Here is a 19,120-nt window from a genome sequence, read left to right on the forward strand (position 1 = left end):
TTGAAGAGGCTGTCCTTTCTCCACTGTACATTCCTGCCACCTTTATCAAAGATAAGGTGTCCATATGTGCATGGGTTTATCTCTGGGCTTTCTATCCTGTTCCATTGATCTATCTTTCTGTTTTTGTGCCAGTACCATACTCTCTTGATTACTGTAGCTTTGTAGTATAGTCTGAAGTCAGGGAGCCTGATTCCTCCAGCTCCTTTTTTCGTTCTCAAGATTGCTTTGGCTATTCGGGGTCTTTTGTGTTTCCATACAAATTGCGAAAGTTTTTGTTCTAGTTCTGTGAAAAATGCCAGTGGTAGTTTGATAGGGATTGCATTCAATCTGTAGATTGCTTTGGGTAGTAGAGTCATTTTCACAATGTTGATTCTTCCCATCCAAGAACATGGTATATCTCTCCATCTATTTGTATCATCTTTAATTTCTTTCATCAGTGTCTTATAATTTTCTGCATACAGGTCTTTCGTCTCCTTAGGTAGGTTTATTCCTAGATATTTTATTCTTTTTGTTGCAATGGTAAATGGGAGTGTTTTCTTGATTTCACTTTCAGATTTTTCATCATTAGTATATAGGAATGCCAGAGATTTCTGTGCATTAATTTTGTATCCTGCTACTTTACCTGATTGCGTGTTTAACATTATTCCTCTCCTATCTACCTTTCTAACAGAACCTGTTTGTTCAGGTATCTAACCCTCCTTCACTTGACTCAGAGAAAGGAGTCTTCCTTCACTTGACTCAGAGAAAGGAGTCTTCATTCCGAGTTCCAGAATTGATTCTAGTAAGTCTAAGTGAAACATGGTACTTCCCTTCCTTTGCTAGTGATAGGTTCAAAGATGAGCAGATCACAGTCTCAAACTATTTTGCTTTTACTTCCAGCCTGTGGATGAAGTTACACATAGGAGGTCAGGTCCAAGGGAATTACAGAGAATTTCTGAAGCTCTGACTTGTAGTGTTTAGAGCCTGCTCTACCCATACTTCTTGTCATATGAGATAATGGTTATGCATTTCCTTATTGCTTAAGCCAGTTTCCTTTTGGAATTTTCTGTTACTTCCAGATTAAAGTATGCTATCTGATGCATCTCCTAATACTTTTCACTGTGAAAGAAGACTCAATAAGAATTATGTTTTGGTGACTAAACTGATATGAATTCAGGGAAAAAGGAACACTTACAATAGAATTGAAACTAGGAGAATCTTTTAAGAGATTTTTGACTGAGAAAATCAAAAAATTGTGGCTCATAGGCAAGATAAAGCACTGTTTTTTACCTTTCATTCTTGCATCTCCACTGAACTTTTCTTTTACCTGTGACCTTCTGTATCCAGTGGTTTGTATTCATTCCTTATCTTCTTTGACCTGTATTATATTATACCTGTTTTTATTCTTGTACACTTTTTTTCTTATGACTTTTAGGGTATCATTCTATCTTTCTATATGATCATTCCTTTTAAATTTCTTTTGCCGATTTATTTTCCTCTATGTATCTCTTGAATAGTAATGGTTTTCTTCTTGGCCTGATTTTAAAGAAAAACTTCATTATTTAGAATAGACTTAGAGAAAAATTGTGAAGATAATACAGAGAGTTCTCATATACTCCATACTCAGTTTTTCCTATTATGAATAACTTACACCATTAATGCTACATTCGTTAAAATTAACGAACCGATGTTCATACATAATTGTTAACTGAAGTCCATACTTTATTCAGATTTTTGTAGTTTTTGTCTACTGCCCTTTTTCTATTCCAGATTTTCATAAAGGATACTGAGGCAGGAGATAGATGGGCCCCAGGCTGAATAGCTGGAATCCGTCCCCTTTGGAGAAATACTCTAAGATAAAGATAAGAGCAAGAGCAAGGAGGAGCTGAGTCCTGCTTGGATAAAAGATAAAGAGACCACATATGGCTCATCCTTGAAAGAGACCACATATGGCTCATCCTTGCGGTCAAGGAGACCTCCCCAGCTCTCCATGCTCAGAAAGTCTCCTTGGGGGCCAAGGGTGGGGGGTGCCACCCCATAATAGGTGGTGTCAACCTCCTCACAGGCCTCTGCACTGGAATTCATCTTGGCAAAAAGATGCGCACACATGTCAGGGAGGGCCCTAGGACAGGTCAGATGTGGAAAAGAAATGAGATAATTGACCAAAGGTAAACAAAGACCAGGAAGAACCCTCACATACAAGTGATTTGAATCGCCTTTCTGGTGCACTCCTCTTCATTAGGGAGGATGCCCACGCCCTTTCTCTCCCGGTGTGTATCTCTACCTTGCTTCTGTCTTAAATAAACAAACTGTTTCTCTGTGTGCTCTCCCACTTGTTGTGCTGTGTCTTTAATAATAAACTTTGTACCTGTTTTTACAGTTTTTGCTTCCTTGAGAAATTCATTTTTCAATGGGGACAAGAGCCAGGGCAACTTTGCTTCTAGCCTCTAGCTCCTGGTGGACTGGTGGCTAGGATTCCTGGTTTTCACCCAGGCTACCCAGGTTCAGTTCCTGGGTAGGGAGCTAAGATCTTGTTTCAAGCCACTGCTCGCTGCTGTCTTCTTGAGATCAATACCATATTACATTTTGTGGTCATGTGTCCTTAGGTTCCTCTTATGCTGTTTTATTTTTTTTAAACTTTACTTCTTTTTGATGACCATGACAGCTTGTTTTTAGAAGCACTGGTCACATATTTTGTAGATTGTCCCTCAGTTGAGGTTGTGGTTTTTCTCATGTTTAGAGTAGGGTTATGGGTTTTGGGGATAAAGACTACAGAGGTAAAGTGCCATTTTTGTCATGATATGTCAAGGGTACATACTGTCGTCATGAGTTATTGTTGATATTGACTTGGATCATCTGGCTGAGGTGGTTTTTGTCAGGCTTCTCTGTTTTAAAGTTATTCTTACTTTTCCTCCTTTCTGTATTGTACTCTCCAGAAGGAAGTCACCATCTGCAGCCTATACTTAAGGGGTGAGGAGTTCCACCTCCGTGAGGGTGCGGCATCTGTATAAATGATTTGGAATTCTTCAGAAAGGAACATTAATCAATTTCCCGCTACTTACTTACACATTTATTTATTTAATATCAGTATGGACTCATGGATATTTTCTACTTTGCTTGGCCTAATTTTTTAACTGCTCTATGTATATTGATAATTTCTAAATATACTTATTCTAGCCAGTCTTCCCACCTGTCTTTAGAAAGAACTCTTTCTAGGTAACTTCCTATTGGACCTTTTCCCTTTGCTTTTTTTATTGAAACCTCAAACTAAATGTGTCCATATTGCCTAAGCTCAACCTAATCATTTTATACCTCATCTCCTCATTTTCTGCCTCATGTCTTCCACCCAAACTTACTTTTCCACCTGCTTGCTCAAGCTAGAAACCAGTGAAGTCCTTTAGTTTTTTTCCCTTATTCCCACTGCCTCGGTAGCTCTCATTTAGATTATATTTGTCTGTTGCATTTCCCTAAGACTACCCAATCCTACTTCTATACCATTATCCACATTGCCTCATAACTGTTTTTCTAAAATACATATTACTTATTCAAACACCTTCATATTACACATCCCTTCTCAGAATTCTTCAGTAAATTTTGTTTCTGACACTAATGTAACTGTGATTTTAGTCAAATTACTTGGTCTGTCTCTAGCTTGTTTCCTTATTTAAACAGTGTAGATAATGATAGGGATCTTGTGAGAATTGAAACTGCTAGAGTGTCTAAAGAGTTTAGGTGTCTGTCTGGAACAAAATAGAACACTCTAAGATAGTTATTTTTATTATTCTGTGGCTCTTTCCAAACTCCTTGGTATGACCCTTTATATTTTGGCTCCTAGCCACTTATCCAGCAGCTTCATTTGTGGATATTCTCTCACCATAGGCCACTTATCATCCTCAAATTCCACCTTATTTGTTGTATTTTGCGTTTGTTGTACTGTGTACTTTCTATACGTGTCCCTTCTCACATGTTCTTTGTTAGGAATGCCCTCATCTTTCTTGCATAACAGGAAAAATGACTTTTACTTATCCCTCAGTGTTTAACTTAAATATTCCCACCTATGCAATTAATCACCACATTCCTCTGTTGTCACTGGACCATGTATATAGAGATGTATACTATATAAATGTTTGCACGTGTGTCTTTCTGGTCTGTTAAATTGTGATCTCCAAGGGGACAAGGACTAAACTTATCATTATATCCCTAGGACTTGGTATCACTAAGTTAACATTTGATACATAGACTACCTCACAAGTGCAGAAATCATGTCTAAGTATCCTTTACTAATGGTTATTAGGCTTCTACTTAAACCTGTCTAGTAGTGGGAAATTTATAATTGGAGAGGAAGTGATTACTTTTAGACAGGTCTAAATTTTAGAAAGTTATTTTTATTTTATTTTTTTTTGCAGTACGCGGGCCTCTCACTGTTGTGGCCTCTCCCGTTGCGGAGCACAGGCTCCGGACGTGCAGGCTCAGTGGCCATGGCTCATGGGCCCAGCCACTCCGCGGCATGTGGGATCTTCCCGGACCGGGGCACGAACCTGTGTCCCCTGCATCGGCAGGCGGACTCTCAACCACTGCGCCACGAGGGAAGCCCTAGAAAGTTATTTTTGATGTAGATTTGAAATCTGTTCACCTTTAGCTTTTACTTGTTCTCCGGAGCCGTAAAGAATGTGCATTCATCATTTTACAAGCATTTGAGCATCACATATGTGTTAAGTACATTTCAGAAGTCTCTTGGTTAGAAATGAAAGAAACCTGAAACATTCTAGCTTAAGAAAAACATATTTCCTCATTAACAATAATAGTCTCCTGACTTTTTCAATTGTTCACCTCTATTAGGTATCAGATGTACATCCAGTATGGGTATATTTATCTGTACATTGTGTATATGTATGACTAATATATTCTGTACATTATAAAACAAAGGATAATACAAAATCCATTTTAGATGTAGTATTGCTTCTCACATTCTGATGGATCATCTTACATACCCACTAGTCCTCCTCAGCGTGGTATGTGCATCCTTTTAAAGTCCTCTGATGTACATAATCAAACTGTAGTATGGGCAGGGTTGGAGCTGGTCTTCGGGATGACTGAAGAGACTCAGATGCCTCAAGGAGTTCTACTTTGTTTTCTTTTGTCTCTTTCCTTAGTGGCTTCATTCTTTCAGACTGGCTTTTCCATGGGGATAAGACTGTGGCTGTTGGCTTTGGGCTCATTTCTTCACAGTTTTCACTTATTCAACAAATTATGAATGGAGTGTATAGTTTGTGCCAGGCACTATTCTAGGTGTTGGAGATACAGCAGTGAGTATTAAAAAGAAGGATATTAAAGTGGTGCTATGCAGAGGGTTAAAATAAGGTGATATGACAGTGATTAAGTGGCTGCTTACTAATGCCTTTGTCCACAGTGGGCATTAAAGCTGCGACCTGAATCACAAGAAATAGCCAGCCATGCAAATATCTGGAGGAAGAGTACTCTAGGGAATAGTTCAGGCAAAATTTCTAAAGTGGGACTGAACCTGCATGCTGAGGAGTAAGTTAAGGCATTGGGTTTAGAACTTAGAAGATGAGGAAAGTTTTGTGATGTGTGGGATTTTCCCTTCTATTTCTAGTTGCAGATATCCCGAGGAAAGATTGATTGATCCAGCTGGAGTCAGTTTCTTATCCTTAGGAATAATTATTATGGCTGAGATATGTAGCTTGGCGTAGGTTGTCTACCCTTACGGCTAGAAGAAGCATGGAGGGAAGGGTGTGGGTTGACAAAATGATTATAGGCCTTGTGGGTCAAGAGCATTTCATTTCGTTAGCTGAGAGTTCTGTCTTAACATATTTGAAGATACCTGTTGTTTCTTATCTTTGTTGACTTTTTATCAAGGCTAAACTTTTGTAGTTTTCTTTGTATCTGTTCGTTCTTTTCTGAAATGAGTATTTAACAACATGTATTGCTTTAACATTGCATGGTAGTGGTGAGGATGAAAAGTGGAAAGAGAAGATGGAAGTCTCACTGCATACAATGAAAAAATCTATTCCATTCCCTGAATAGTTCATGTGTAAAGTATATACGTAATTTGAGGACTCTCTATACTTTATTTCCTAAGGCAGGGAAATTGGCCACTGTATTTTATGAAGTATTTCTTAAGTTGAAAACTAAAGGAGTTTCCAGATGTACCTTCATAACTGAGAAAACTTTAACCCATATTGTTTCACCTTCCAAATATCCCAAGTGTTTTTTGAGTAATACTTTTGCTTATTGGTTTTTGGTAATATTGAAAACATCGATATGACAGTGAGGGTTGCATGGTTTGAATTCCGTATAGCAGCGAGGGACCATAATATTGACTCAAAGTGGTATTTATTCACTATTACGGGCAAAGCTCGGTACTAGATTCTGATGTTTCTGAAGTGATGCAGCTGCAACACATCAGCTCTCTGTGATGCTGCATGACAGTCTTAATTCTTGAAGTCACATGGAGTAGGTGCCTATAAAGAAGCACAAGACTGATTTCCATTTTGAATTGAGTATGAAATATATTGTTAATAAACCATGAAATAATTATAGAATTTGATATCATGTTCATATTAAGCAATCATGGCATTATTCAATTTTCAGTGTTTGAGCTAGGTTAGGTTTGATTCATAACCTAAAACAGCTCTTACATTAGAGTTCCAAGGTGAGCCTTGTATGTTTGAAATACTTAATTTAGATGTTGAAGTGTTGTATATTATGAATACAGAGGCTTTAAAAAATTCCTAAGAAAAGAACTCTGTGGTGAACTATTTTGCTTTACTGTTATTACAGAATTTTAACAACACTTTTCTATGTTGCGATTTTGGGTTTTGTATATGCGGGTTGTGAGAAATAAACTAGAAGTCCTGTCTCTGTGGGTTGTAATCTAGTGTGGCTTCAAACAGCAAACAAGATATTTTAGCATGTATGTGCCAGGTAAAATTTTAAATGGACTTTCCATAGGGTACTAACTTCTGAAGCCAACTGATGTAAAGTGATTTTATAGTTGCAGACAGACTCCTGTTGACATACATTTGGGTTTCTTACGTGATGGTGGGAAATCGGTAGCTGATAACACAAACAACTAAAGAAATATCTCTGTACATCCTTAGTACAGCTTGTTCCTGTTCACTTGTGACAAATTGTTTGGGGAAGAGTTCTGAGATGACACGCCAAGACTTAATATCCTAAGAGCCTAGTAGGGTTTTTTCTTTATATTTTTAAAATGACAAGTGTATTTCGAGATCTAGAATTTCTTGTTTAGAGGACTTTATCTAGAAGAATTGAAATGAGTAATTTAAGGTTTTTAATTGTACTTAGAGAAGATATGTATGTTTTCTTCTTTCCTTTCTCCTAATTTATTTCAGAACTTTAGGAAAGGGACATTATAGCACCATTAGGGTGGCCAAATATAGAAAAGTCTAGGTGAATTTATTGTCTTTCAGCTTGCATTATTCTTATTTATATGAGTGGCTGGAGATGTCACATGTAATTTGAGGTCTACATCTGGTTTTATGTTAAGTGAATCTGATCCAAGCTCAGCTATCTTCAATGGTGATTTTCCCAGCTGTAAATTAGGAACTTGGCATTGAAAATCATGTGGTTTTGTGTAAGTAAAATTCAGATTGTGATGTTTTCTGTCACTTCATAATTCTAATTTTAGAGTTTTAGTTTTTAAAGCAGAATAATTCACTCCAGAAAAGTCTGCAATCTATGATTTTCCATATATTGCCAGGAACGATGGTCAATGGTTTGAATGAAACTGAATATCTTTTATTAGAAATATGGTGGAGCCTTTTACTCATAGAATTGTAACCATGAATTTTCTATCTTTTATGTATAAAAATACAGGAGAGCCTTTGTATTTGCATTCTTAAATTTCTTGGAAACACAGAGATATTTATGGAATTTTCCTGCACTGGTAGTAAAAAGTAGAGTAGGGAATAAACCTAGAGGACGAGCTACTTAGTGCTCTTTTGCCTTACTTTAAAAAAAAAAAAAAATCACCTTTCAAAATATTGGTCTGAATTGCACAGGGTTTCAATTTGAATATTGCGGGTATCATGAAGTCTTTTCTTCTAGCTGTTATCTATTGTTTAATGCCATCTAGCAGATTACAAGTGCCTTGGGGGTCGAGGTTACTATATATTCATCTTTGTATTTCCTTATAATACTTAGCTCCTCACATAATATGTTACACAGAGTAGTATAACAGGTTTGTTGAATTAAATTGGATTGACTTGAAGTAGAAGGGAGGAATTAGGAAGATGGAAAAACAGGGCTAACCTGAAGAAAGCTGAGCCTTGTAGTCTTTCTGGATATGTTGTTTTAGTTTAAGTAATCAAGAATGGTGATATCTTATTTACATTTAAAAACGTTTATGACTGACTAGTCAGAAATTGTAGCATGTCTTGGTTCTGTACCAACTAGTGATTTACCTTTCAATGAGCTGCTCTGTGTAATAATTCTGGTGGTTAAAAAATACCATTATTTTGTTTCAGGAGATAATTCTCATGAATTAAATTCTAGACTAATTTCTTCAGTCTTTCTGCCCCAGCCCCAATACCTCCATTAAAAAAAATCAGTGTGTAATTTGTATATATTGTGAAACGGACAGATCAGAGGTGTGTATCTTCTTGGGTTCTGACATATATGTAACTGTGTAACTATACTCTGATCAAGATACAAAACATTTTCATTTCCCCAGAAAATTCTTTAATTCCACATGTACTCTCTTTCTATACCACTCTATCCCTGTTCCCTGACCCACTACAATATGAACTGTTTGTTACTGGCTTAATTTGCCCAACGTAATGTTTTTGATTTCTTTTTGATTATTATTATGAAGTCTATTCACTTCAGTCTTTTTGTCGCATAACATAAAATTTACCATCTTTACCATTATAAAGTGTATAATTCAGTGGCATTAAGTGCAGTCACATTGTTGTACTACCATTACCACTACCATTCATCTTCTTTTCATCTTGTAAACTGAAACTTCATCCTTATTTCTTAATTTAAAGAACACTTTAAAAAAGAATTTATAGTACTGGCTCCTATATCCAACTTAGTTGGCCTGGTAATCTTAAGTTTAAAAAATTTTTTTTTGGCCAAAGTGGGTAGTCATAAAGATGATCTGTACATACCTTAAAACATAATATATATTTATAGTTCAGTCTTTTGATGTTGGGCCCACATCTTTTCTGTGAGCATAGATCTCCTGATTGGAGTTCATCATGGACCTTCTTAAATCGGATAAATGTATATGTATAGCTGATTCACTTTGTTGTAAAGCAGAAACTAACATACCATTGTAAAGCAATTATACTCCAATAAAGATGTTAGAAAAACAAAACAAAACAAAAAACTTTAAAACATTATCTTCAATTCCTAGTTTCAATTTCCTTTTAAGTGTACTGAGACAGTTAAAAATGGTCCCAGTGGTTATTGTACTGAATGTTTATAAATAGTCCTGACTCTTGACAGTATTTCTTTTTAAAGCAATTAGCCTTTATCAGTTTGTTGTAAAGTATTCAACTTATTCATGGGAACAATTACTTCTAGTTCTTATAGATTTTTAAAAATATTTAACCAAATTATGTAATTATATTAACAGATAAAACTGAGATTAAAAATGTACAAAAACAACTAATTATTGATAGTGTACAATTCAGCTGTTGGGAGCACAGGTTCGGGGTCATGTCCTTGTAACCTTGACACTTTCCTTCACACTGTGAGAATCAAAAGTAGTTGAGAACATTGGTTTATCTCATGATTTACTCATGAGTCAGTTAATGGAAGACAATTAAGAGAACTTTCGCAGATAGTAAGTTGATAATTTAAAAGTTTTTAAAAATTTCATTGCCCTATACCTATAAATTGGCAGTCTGCTTTTTTTCTGTTGTTATGGTGAGTTTATACATGCCATAAAATGAAATTATAGTTTTTTTTTTTTCTGTTGTGCAGCAAACAACATCAAAATTTAATTAATTTTGTTCACTATTTTGTGGGTAAGGAATTTGGGGAGGATTTTGCTGGTTTATACTGTTCTAGTCAGGTGGTGGCTAAGTGCTGGGGTCATCTGAAGGCCTCTTCATTTACATATCTAGTATCGAAGCAAACTTTACTTGAAGAGTGAGAGATTCATTAGGTATTTTTCTCTTCGTGTGAGCTCTCCACATGTCTGTTTTGCGTTACCTTACAGGATGTGGTCTCAGGATAATCAAATTTCTTCTTTGGAGGGTGGTTTCCTCCAGAAAGAGTGTTCTGAAAGAAAGGAGGTGAAAGCTCTCACTTTCGTAAAGCCTAGGCCCAGAAAATGGTACAATGTCATTTCTGCCACATACTGCTGGTCAAAGCAATCAGTCACAGAGCCCATTCACGTTTAAGGGGAGGAGACATAGACTCTACTTCTCGATAGGAGACATATCAAAGAATCTGTGGCCATTTTTAATCTGCCACAGGTTTAAATGGTGTATATAATTAATGACATTTTTACTTTAAAGTCGAGAATATTTCTGGTGGATGTCAATATTGAGGTCTATGTAAGAAAACATGGGTTTATATTTAACTGATTCGAATTATAAATGAAACATCTGGAAAGAGTAAAACTGATGAAGAGTAGAATGCTGGTGGCGACTTCATTATAATAATGGCTATTGTAAGGTTCTTATTTATCAATACAGCTCCTGGTCCAGCATTAGGTTTGAGTTACAGTGCCTCATAGCATTAAAAAAAGCAGAAGAAAACAACGCTCAATAAAGTATATAGATGAATTTAAGTCTTAATCTCTTGGCAGGCTGCAAATCCCATTTGGTATCTGCGTTAACAGACATTTTAGACAACAGTGTGAGTTGGTTTTAAGTGGACTAGGTCTGAGTTTCATGTCTTAGAAGGCAGCATTTTAAAATGAATTTAACATTTATAAATATTTTTTCTTCTTTGTTATATAAGCTGGATGTAGTGTCATTTTTGTATGTAAGTTGGTAAAATTTACCTTTGATTTTAAATGTAATATCTTTCATCATCTTTAACAATGAAGGACAATCAGATATTATGAGTAACATATTTTTCAGTGACACTGTGGCCTTTTTTGTTGACCCATTGGTCATTAAACTGTGAAGAAACAATGAAGAATTTCTAAAATGGTCATTAGAAGTAATTTATTTCCCTAGGTTTTGCTATGTAATATCACTTTTATTAAGATCAGCCCACATTTGAATATGTGTTACATTTAGTTCGATGCTGAGAACACATAGGTCAAAGAAATTTGATCTATATATTCTTATTTAATCGATATCAATATACTGGTGTTGAATTAATTTTTGAATAAAGCAAGAATGGAAATGCTCTCTCTTTCTCCTTGTGATTGTTTGGTACTGGCACCTGTTTCCATGATGGTGCCAACAGGAACTACTTTCAGATTTTAATTCCGCTGTAATTTTAAGTCATTCTCTTTAGACAAAGGCTGGTTATTTCCAGTGACGTGTGAAACAGTGCTATTAGAAATGACTCATTAAATTTTTTATGTACTTCAGTTCTGTTACATAATATATAGAAATAAATTAATAATTTTTGTAGTTAACTTTGTTTAAAAATAAAAATTTTGTTCATTTATTTTTTATTGAAGTATAATTTGACTTACAATATTATATTAGTTTCAGTTGCACAACATAGTGACGATATTTTTATACATTATAAAATCACTATGATAAGTCTAGTTACTATATCTGTCATTATGCAAATTATTACAATATTATTGACTGTATTCCCTAAGTTGTACATTACACCCTTGTGATATTTGTTTTATAAACGGAAGTTAGTACCTCTTAATCTTGCTTACCTATTTCGCTTATCCCCTGACTCTCCTTCCCTCTGGTAAAATACCTTTTTGTTTTCTGTATATATGAGTCTGTTTCTGTTTTGTTATGTTTGTTCATTTGTTTTAAAATTTCACATATAAATGAAATCGTATGATACTGTCTTTCTCTGTGTGACTTATTTCTCTTAGCATAATGCTCTCTAGGTCTTTTTTATGGCTGAGTAATATGCCATCGACTATCTATACCACATCTTTATCTTTTCATCTATTGATGGTCACTTAGGTGGCTTCCATATCTTGGCTATTGTAAATAATGTTGCAGTGAACATAAGGGTGCCACATATATCTTTTTGAATTGGTGTTTTCGGGTTTTTTTGAAAAAATACCCAGAAGTAGAATTGCTGGACCGCATAATAGCTCTACTTCTAAGTTTTTGAGGAAACTTCATAATGTTTTTCATGGTGCATGCACCAATTTTCACTGTAAAAATTATATGAGGGTTCCCTTTTCTGTACATCCTTGCCAAGACTTGTTATTTTTGTCTTTTTGGTAATAGGCATTGTGACAGGTGTGAGGTGATACCTCATTACATTTTTGATCTGCATATTCTTGTTGATTAGTGATATTGAGCATCTTTTCACGTGTCTGTTGCCATCTGTCTGTTTTCTTTGGAAGAATGTTCAGGTCCTCTGTCCATTGTTTAATCAGATTATTTATTTTTTTGATGTCGAGTTTTATGTGTTCTTTGTATATTTCAGATGTTAACCATTAGCAGATATAGTGTTTGCAAATATCTTATTCTTTTAAGTAGGCTGCCTTTACATTTTGTTGATCGTTTCCTTTATGGTGCAAAAGCTTTTGTTTGATGTAGTCCCATTTGTTTATTTTTGCTTTTGTTTCTTGCCTGAGGAGACATATCCAAAAACATAGCTAAGACTGATGTCGAAGAGGTTACTGCCTATGTTTTCTTCTAGGAGTTTATGGTTTTAGGTCTTTAGTCCATTTTGAGTTTGTTTTTGTATATGGTATGAGAAAGTAGTCCAGTTTGATTCTTTTGCATGTAGCTGTCCAGTTTTCCCAACACTATTTATTGAAGAGACTGTCTCATTGTGTATTTTGGCCTACTTTCTAGTAGATTAGTTGACCATATAAACATGGGTTTATTTCTGGGATCTCTATTCTGTTCCATTGATCTATGTGTCTGTTTTTATGCTTATACTGTATTGTTTTGATTACTATAGTGTTGTAGTATGATTTGAACTCAGGTAGTGTGATACCTCCAGTTTAGTTCATTTTTCTCAATATTATTTTGGCTGTCTAGGGTCTTCTGTGTTTCTATACAAATTTTTGAATTATTTGTTCTAGTTGTGTGAAAAATGCTATTGGTATGTTGATAGGGATTGCATTGAATCCATAGATTTCCTTGGCTAGTATGGTCATTTTAACAATAATTCTTCCAATCCATGAATATGGTATATTTTTTCCTCTGTTTGTGTCATCTTCAATTTCTTTCAGTGTCTGTTAGTTCTCTGAGTCCAGGTCTTTTTCTTCCTTGGTTAGATTTGTTCCTAGGTATTTTATCCTTTTTGATGTAATTATAAATGGACTTGTTTTCTTTATTTCTCTTTCTGATAGTTCATTGTTAGTGTATAGAAATGCAACAGATTTCTATATATTAATTTTCTGTTCTGCAACTTTACCAAATTCATTGATGAGTTCTAGTAGTTTTCTTAGTGGCATCTTAAGGATTTTCTACATATGGTATGTCATCTGCAAACAGTGACAATTTTCCTTCTTGCTTTCTAATTTGTATTCCTTTAATTTCTTTTTCTTGTCTGATTGTTGTAGCTAGGACTTTCAGTACTATGCAGAATAAAAGCTGGAAGAGTGGGCCTCCTTGTCTTGTACCTGATCTTAGAAGAAATACTTTCAGCTTTTCCCTGTTTGAGTGTGATGTTGGCTGTGGGTTTGTCATATATGGCCTTTATTATGTGGGGCATGTTCCCTCTATACCCACTTTGTTGAGAGTTTTTTATCATAAATGGATGTTGAATTTTGTCAGAAGCTTTTTTGTGTGTGTCTCTTGAGATAATCATATGATTTTTATTCATTCTTTAATTTGTTAATGTGGCTTATCACATTGACTGCTTTCTGGATATTGAACCCTCCTTGCACCCACAGGATAAAGTCCATCTGATCATGGTGCATGGTCCTTTTAATGTATTGTTGAATTTGGTTTGCTAATATTTTATTGAGGGTTTTTGCATCTATGTTCATCAGTACATTGGCCTGTAATTTTCTTTTTTTGGTTATATCTTTGTCTGATTTTGGTATCAGGTGATGCTTGCCGCCTAGAATGAGTTCAGAAGCATTCCATCCTCTGTAAGTTATTGGAATAGTTTAAGAAGGATAGATGATAACTTAAAAAAAAGTTTCATAGAATTCACCTGTGAAGCCATCTGACCCTGGATTTTTTGGGGGGAATTTTTTTTTTTTTATTACTGATTCAGCTTTATTACTGGTGATTGGTCTGTTCAGTTTTTCTGTTTCTTATTCAGTCTTGGGAGATTATACATTTCTAGGAATTTACCCATTTCTTCTTGGTTGTCCATTTTATTGGTGTGTGCTTTTTCATAGTAATCCCTTATCATTCTCTCTTTCTATAGTCTTGGTTGTAACTACTTTTCTTTCATATCTGATTTTATCTATTTGGGTACTCTCTTTTTTTTCCTTGATGAGTTTGGCTAAAGGTTTATCAATTTGTTTATATTTTGAAGCATCAGCTCTTCGTTTCATTGATCTTTTCCAGTTTTTTTAGTCACTAATCCTTTTATTTCTGCTCTGAGCTTTATGATTTATTTCCCTGTACTAAATTTGGGTTTTCTTTATTCTTCCTTTCCTAGTTCCTTGACGTGTAAGGTTAGGTTCTTTAATTGCAATTTTTCTTGTTTTCTGTGATAGGTTTGTACTGCTATAAACTTCTCTCTTAGAACTGCTTTCGCTGTGTCACAGAGACTTTGTATCATTATGTTTCCATTTTCATTTGTGTCCAGATGTTTTTTGATTTCCTCTGTGATTTACTCAGTGACCAGTTGGTTGTTTAGTGGCCTCTACATGTTTGTATTTTTTGCAGTTGTTTTTCTTGTAATTGATTCCTAGTCTCATAGTATTATAGTCAGAAAAGATGCTTGATATGACTTCAGTCTTATTAAATTTTTTGAGACTTGTTTTGTGGCCTAGCATATGACCTATCCTAGAGAATGTTCCATGTACAGTTGAAAAGCATGTGTATTCTGCTGCTTTTGGATGGAATGTTCTGTATATGTCTATTGAGTCATCTGGTCTAACGTCTCCATTAAGGCCAGTGTTTCCTTATTTCCTGTTTGAGTGATCTGTCCATTGATATAAGTGGAATGTTAAAGTCCCCTACTATTACTGTGTTACTGTCCATTTCTCCCTTTATGTCTGTTAATATTTGCTTTACATAATTAGGTGTTCCTACGTTGGGTGCGTATATATTTACAATTGTTATATATAATTGTTGGATTGATCCTTTTATCATTAGGTAATGTCCTTTGTCTCTTGTTACAGTCCTTGTTTTTTTTTTTAATTAAAAAACTTTTTAAAAATATCTTTATTGGAGTATAATTGCTTTACATTGTTGTGTTAGTTGCTGCTGTATAACAAAGTGAATCAGCCATACATAACATATATACCCATATCTCCTCCCTCTTGCGTCTCCCTCCCATCCTCCCTATCCCACCCCTCTAGGTGGTCACAAAGCACTGAGCTAATCTCCATGTGCTATGTGGCTACTTCCCACTAGCTATCCGTTTTACATTTGGTAATGTATATATGTCAATGTCACGCTCTCACTTTGTTTCAGCTTACCCTACCCTTTCCCTGTGTCCTCAAGTCCATTCTCTATGTCTACGCCTTTAGTCCTGTCCTGCCCCTAGGTTCTTCAGAACCATTTTTTTTTTTAGATTCCATATATATGTGTTAGCATACGGTATTTGTTTTTTGTTTTTTGACTTACTTCACTCTGTATGACAGACTCCGGGTCCATCCACCTCACTACAAATAACTCAATTTTGTTTCTTTTTATGGCTGAGTAATATTCCATTGTATATATGTGCCATATCTTCTTTATGCATTCATCTGTCAAACGACACTTAGTTTGCTTCTGTGTCCTGGCTATTGTAAATAGTGCTGCAATGAACATTGTGGTACATGACTCATTTTAAATTATAGTTTTCTCAGGGTATATGCCCAGTAGTGGGATTGCTGGGTCATATGGTAGTTCTATTTTTAGTTTTTTAGGGAACCTCCATACTGTTCTCCATAGTGGCTGTATCAATTTAAATTCCCACCAATAGTGTAGGAGGGTTCCCTTTCCTCCACACCCTCTCCAGCCTTTACTGTTTGTAGATTTTTTGGTGATGGCCATTCTGACTGGTGTGAGGCGATACCTCATTGTAGTTTTGATTTGCGATTAGTGGTGTTGAGCATCCTTTCATGTGTTTGTTGGCAGTCTCTATCTTCTTTTGGAGAAATGTCTGTTTAGGTCTTCTGCCCATTTTTGGATTGGGTTGTTTGTTTTTTTGATATTGAGCTTCATGAGCTGCTTGTATATTTTGGAAATAATCATTTGTTAGTTGCTTCATTTGCAAATATTTTCTCCCATTCTGAGGGTTGTCTTTTCGTCTTGTTTATGGTTTCCTTTGCTGTGCAAAAGCTTTTACGTTTCATTAGGCCCCATTTGTTTATTTTTGTTTTTAATTCCATTTCTCTAGGAGGTGGGTCAAAAAGGACCTTGCTGTGATTTATGTCATAGAGTATTCTGCCTATGGTTTCCTCTGAGAGTTTTATAGTGTCTGGCCTTACATTTAGGTCTTTAATCCACTTTGAGTTTATTTTTGTATATGGTGTTAGGGAGTGTTCTAACTTCATTCTTTTCCATGTAGCTGTCCAGTTTTCCCAGCACCACTTATTGAAGAGGCTGTCTTTTCTCTATTGTATATTATTGCATCCTTTATCAAAGATAAGGTAACCATATGTATGTGGGTTTATCTCTGGGCTTTCTATCCTGTTCCACTGACCTATATTTCTGTTTTTGTGTCAGTACCATATTGTCCTGATTACTGTAGCTTTGTAGTATAGTCTGAAGTCTGGGAGCCTGATTCCTCCAGCTCCGTTTTTCTTTCTCAAGATAGTTTCAGCTATTCGGGGTCTTTTGTGTTTCCGTATAGATTGTGAAATATTTTGTTCCAGTTCTGTGAAAAATGCCATTGGTAATTTGATAGGGATTGCATTGAATCTGTAGATTGCTTTGGGTCGTATAGTCATTTTCACAATATGGATTCTTCCAATCCAAGAACATGGTATATCTCTCCATCTGTTGGTCTCATCTTTAATTTCTTTCATCAGTGTCCTTTAATTTTCTGCATACAGGTCTTATGTCTCCCTAGGTAGGTTTATTCCCAGGTATTTTATTCTTTTTGTTGCAATGGTAAATGGGAGTGTTTCCTTAATTTCTCCTTCAGATTTTTCATCATTAGTGTATAGGAATGCAAGAGATTTCTGTGCATTAATTTTGTATCCTGCTACTTTACCAGATTCATTGATTAGCTCTAGTAGTTTTCTGGTGGCATCTTTAGGATTCTCTATGTATAGTATCATGTCATCTGCAAACAGTGACAGTTTTACTTTTTCTTTTCTGATTTGTTTTCCTTTTATTTCTTTTTCTTCTCTGATTTCTGTGGCTAAAACTTCCAAAAGTATGTTGAATAATAGTGGTGAGAGTGGGCAACCTTTTCGTGTTCTTGATCTTAGTGGAAATGGTTTCAATTTTTCTCCATTGTGAACAATGTTGGCTGTGGGTGTGTCATATGTGGCCTTTATTATGTTGAGGTAAGTTCACTCTGTGCCTACTTTCTGGAGGGTTTTTATCATAAATGGGTGTTGGATTTTGTCAAAAGCTTTTCCTGCATCTATTGAGATGATCTTATGGTTCTTATCCTTCGATTTGTTAATATGGTGTATTACATTGATTGATTTGCATATATTGAAGAATCCTTGCATTCCTGGGATAAACCCCACTTGATCATGGTGTATGATCCTTTTAATGTGCTCTTGGGTCTGTTTCATAGTATTTTGTTGAGGATTTTTGCATCTATGTTCGTTAGATATGTTGGCCTGTAGTTTTCTTTTTTTCTGACATCTTTGTCAGGTTTTGGTATCAGTGTGATGGTGGCCTCGTAGAATGAGTTTGGGAGTGTTCCTCTCTCTGCTGTATTTTGGAAGAGTTTGAGAAGGATAGGTGTTAGCTCTTCCCTAAATGTTTGATAGAATTCTCCTGTGAAGTCATCTGTTACTGGGCTTTTGTTCGTTGCAAGATTTTTAATCACAGTTTCAATATCAGTGCTTGTGATTGGTCTGTTTATATTTTCTTTTTGTTCCTAATTCAACCTCGGAAGGTTGTGCTTTTCCAAGAATTTGTCCATTTCTTCCCGGTTGTCCATTTTATTGGCATATAGTTGCTTGTAGTAATCTGTCATGATCCCTTGTATTTCTGCAGTGTCAGTTATTCTCCTTTTTCATTTCTAATCCTGTTGATTTGAGTCTTTTCCCTTTTTTTCTTTATGAGTCTGGCTAATGATTTATCAATTTTGTTTATTTTCTCAAAGAAACATCTTTTAGTTTTGTTGATCTTTGCTATTTTTTCCTTCATTTCTTTTTCATTTATTTCTGATCTGATTTTTATGATTTCTTACCTTCTGCTAACTTTGGGTTTTCATTTGTTCTTCTTTCTCTAATTGCTTTAGGTGTAAGGGTAGGTTGTTTTTTTGAGATGTTTCTTGTATCTTGTGGTAGGATTGTATTGCTATAAACTTCCCTTTTAGAGCTGCTTTTGCTGCATCCCATAGGTTTTGGGCCATCGTCTTTTCATTGTCATCTGTTTCTAGGTATTTCTTGATTTCGTCAGTGATCTCTTGGTTATTTTGTAGTGCATCATTTAGCCTCCATGTGTTTGTATTTTTTACCTTTTTTTTCTTGTAATTGATATCTAGTCTCATAGCGTTGTGGTTGGAAAAGATACTTGATACTTTTTCAATTTTCTTGAATTTACCAAGGCTTGATTTGTGACCCAAGATATGGTCTACCCTGGAGAATGTTCCATGAGCACTTGAGAATAAAGTGTATTTTGTTGTTTTCGGATGAAATGTCCTATAAATATCAGTGAAGTCCATCTTGTTTAATGGATCATTTAGAGCTTGTGTTTCATTATTTATTTTCATTTTGGGTGGT

At 35.3% G+C, this 19,120-nt stretch overlaps 1 protein-coding gene across 4 annotated transcripts in view; it reads left to right on the forward strand.

The window, feature by feature from the left end:
• The window catches only part of CCDC91 (coiled-coil domain containing 91), a 411,994-nt gene that overhangs the window by 44,215 nt on the left and 348,659 nt on the right, over window positions 1–19,120 (forward strand). The window contains exon 1 of one of the 4 annotated variants that reach the window (XM_022577856.3): window positions 126–781. The exons of the other annotated variants lie outside the window; for them this stretch is intronic. The gene's annotated coding sequence lies outside the window, so the exon portion shown is untranslated. Of the gene's footprint in view, window positions 1–125; window positions 782–19,120 lie in introns of those variants that run through there. 4 annotated transcript variants of the gene reach the window in all.

The sequence above is a fragment of the Delphinapterus leucas genome, chromosome 11, assembly GCF_059928025.1.
Source record: "Delphinapterus leucas isolate spDelLeu-1000000601 "Yukka" chromosome 11, BTC_Dleu_Yukka2, whole genome shotgun sequence".
NCBI classification, from domain to species: domain Eukaryota; kingdom Metazoa; phylum Chordata; class Mammalia; order Artiodactyla; family Monodontidae; genus Delphinapterus; species Delphinapterus leucas.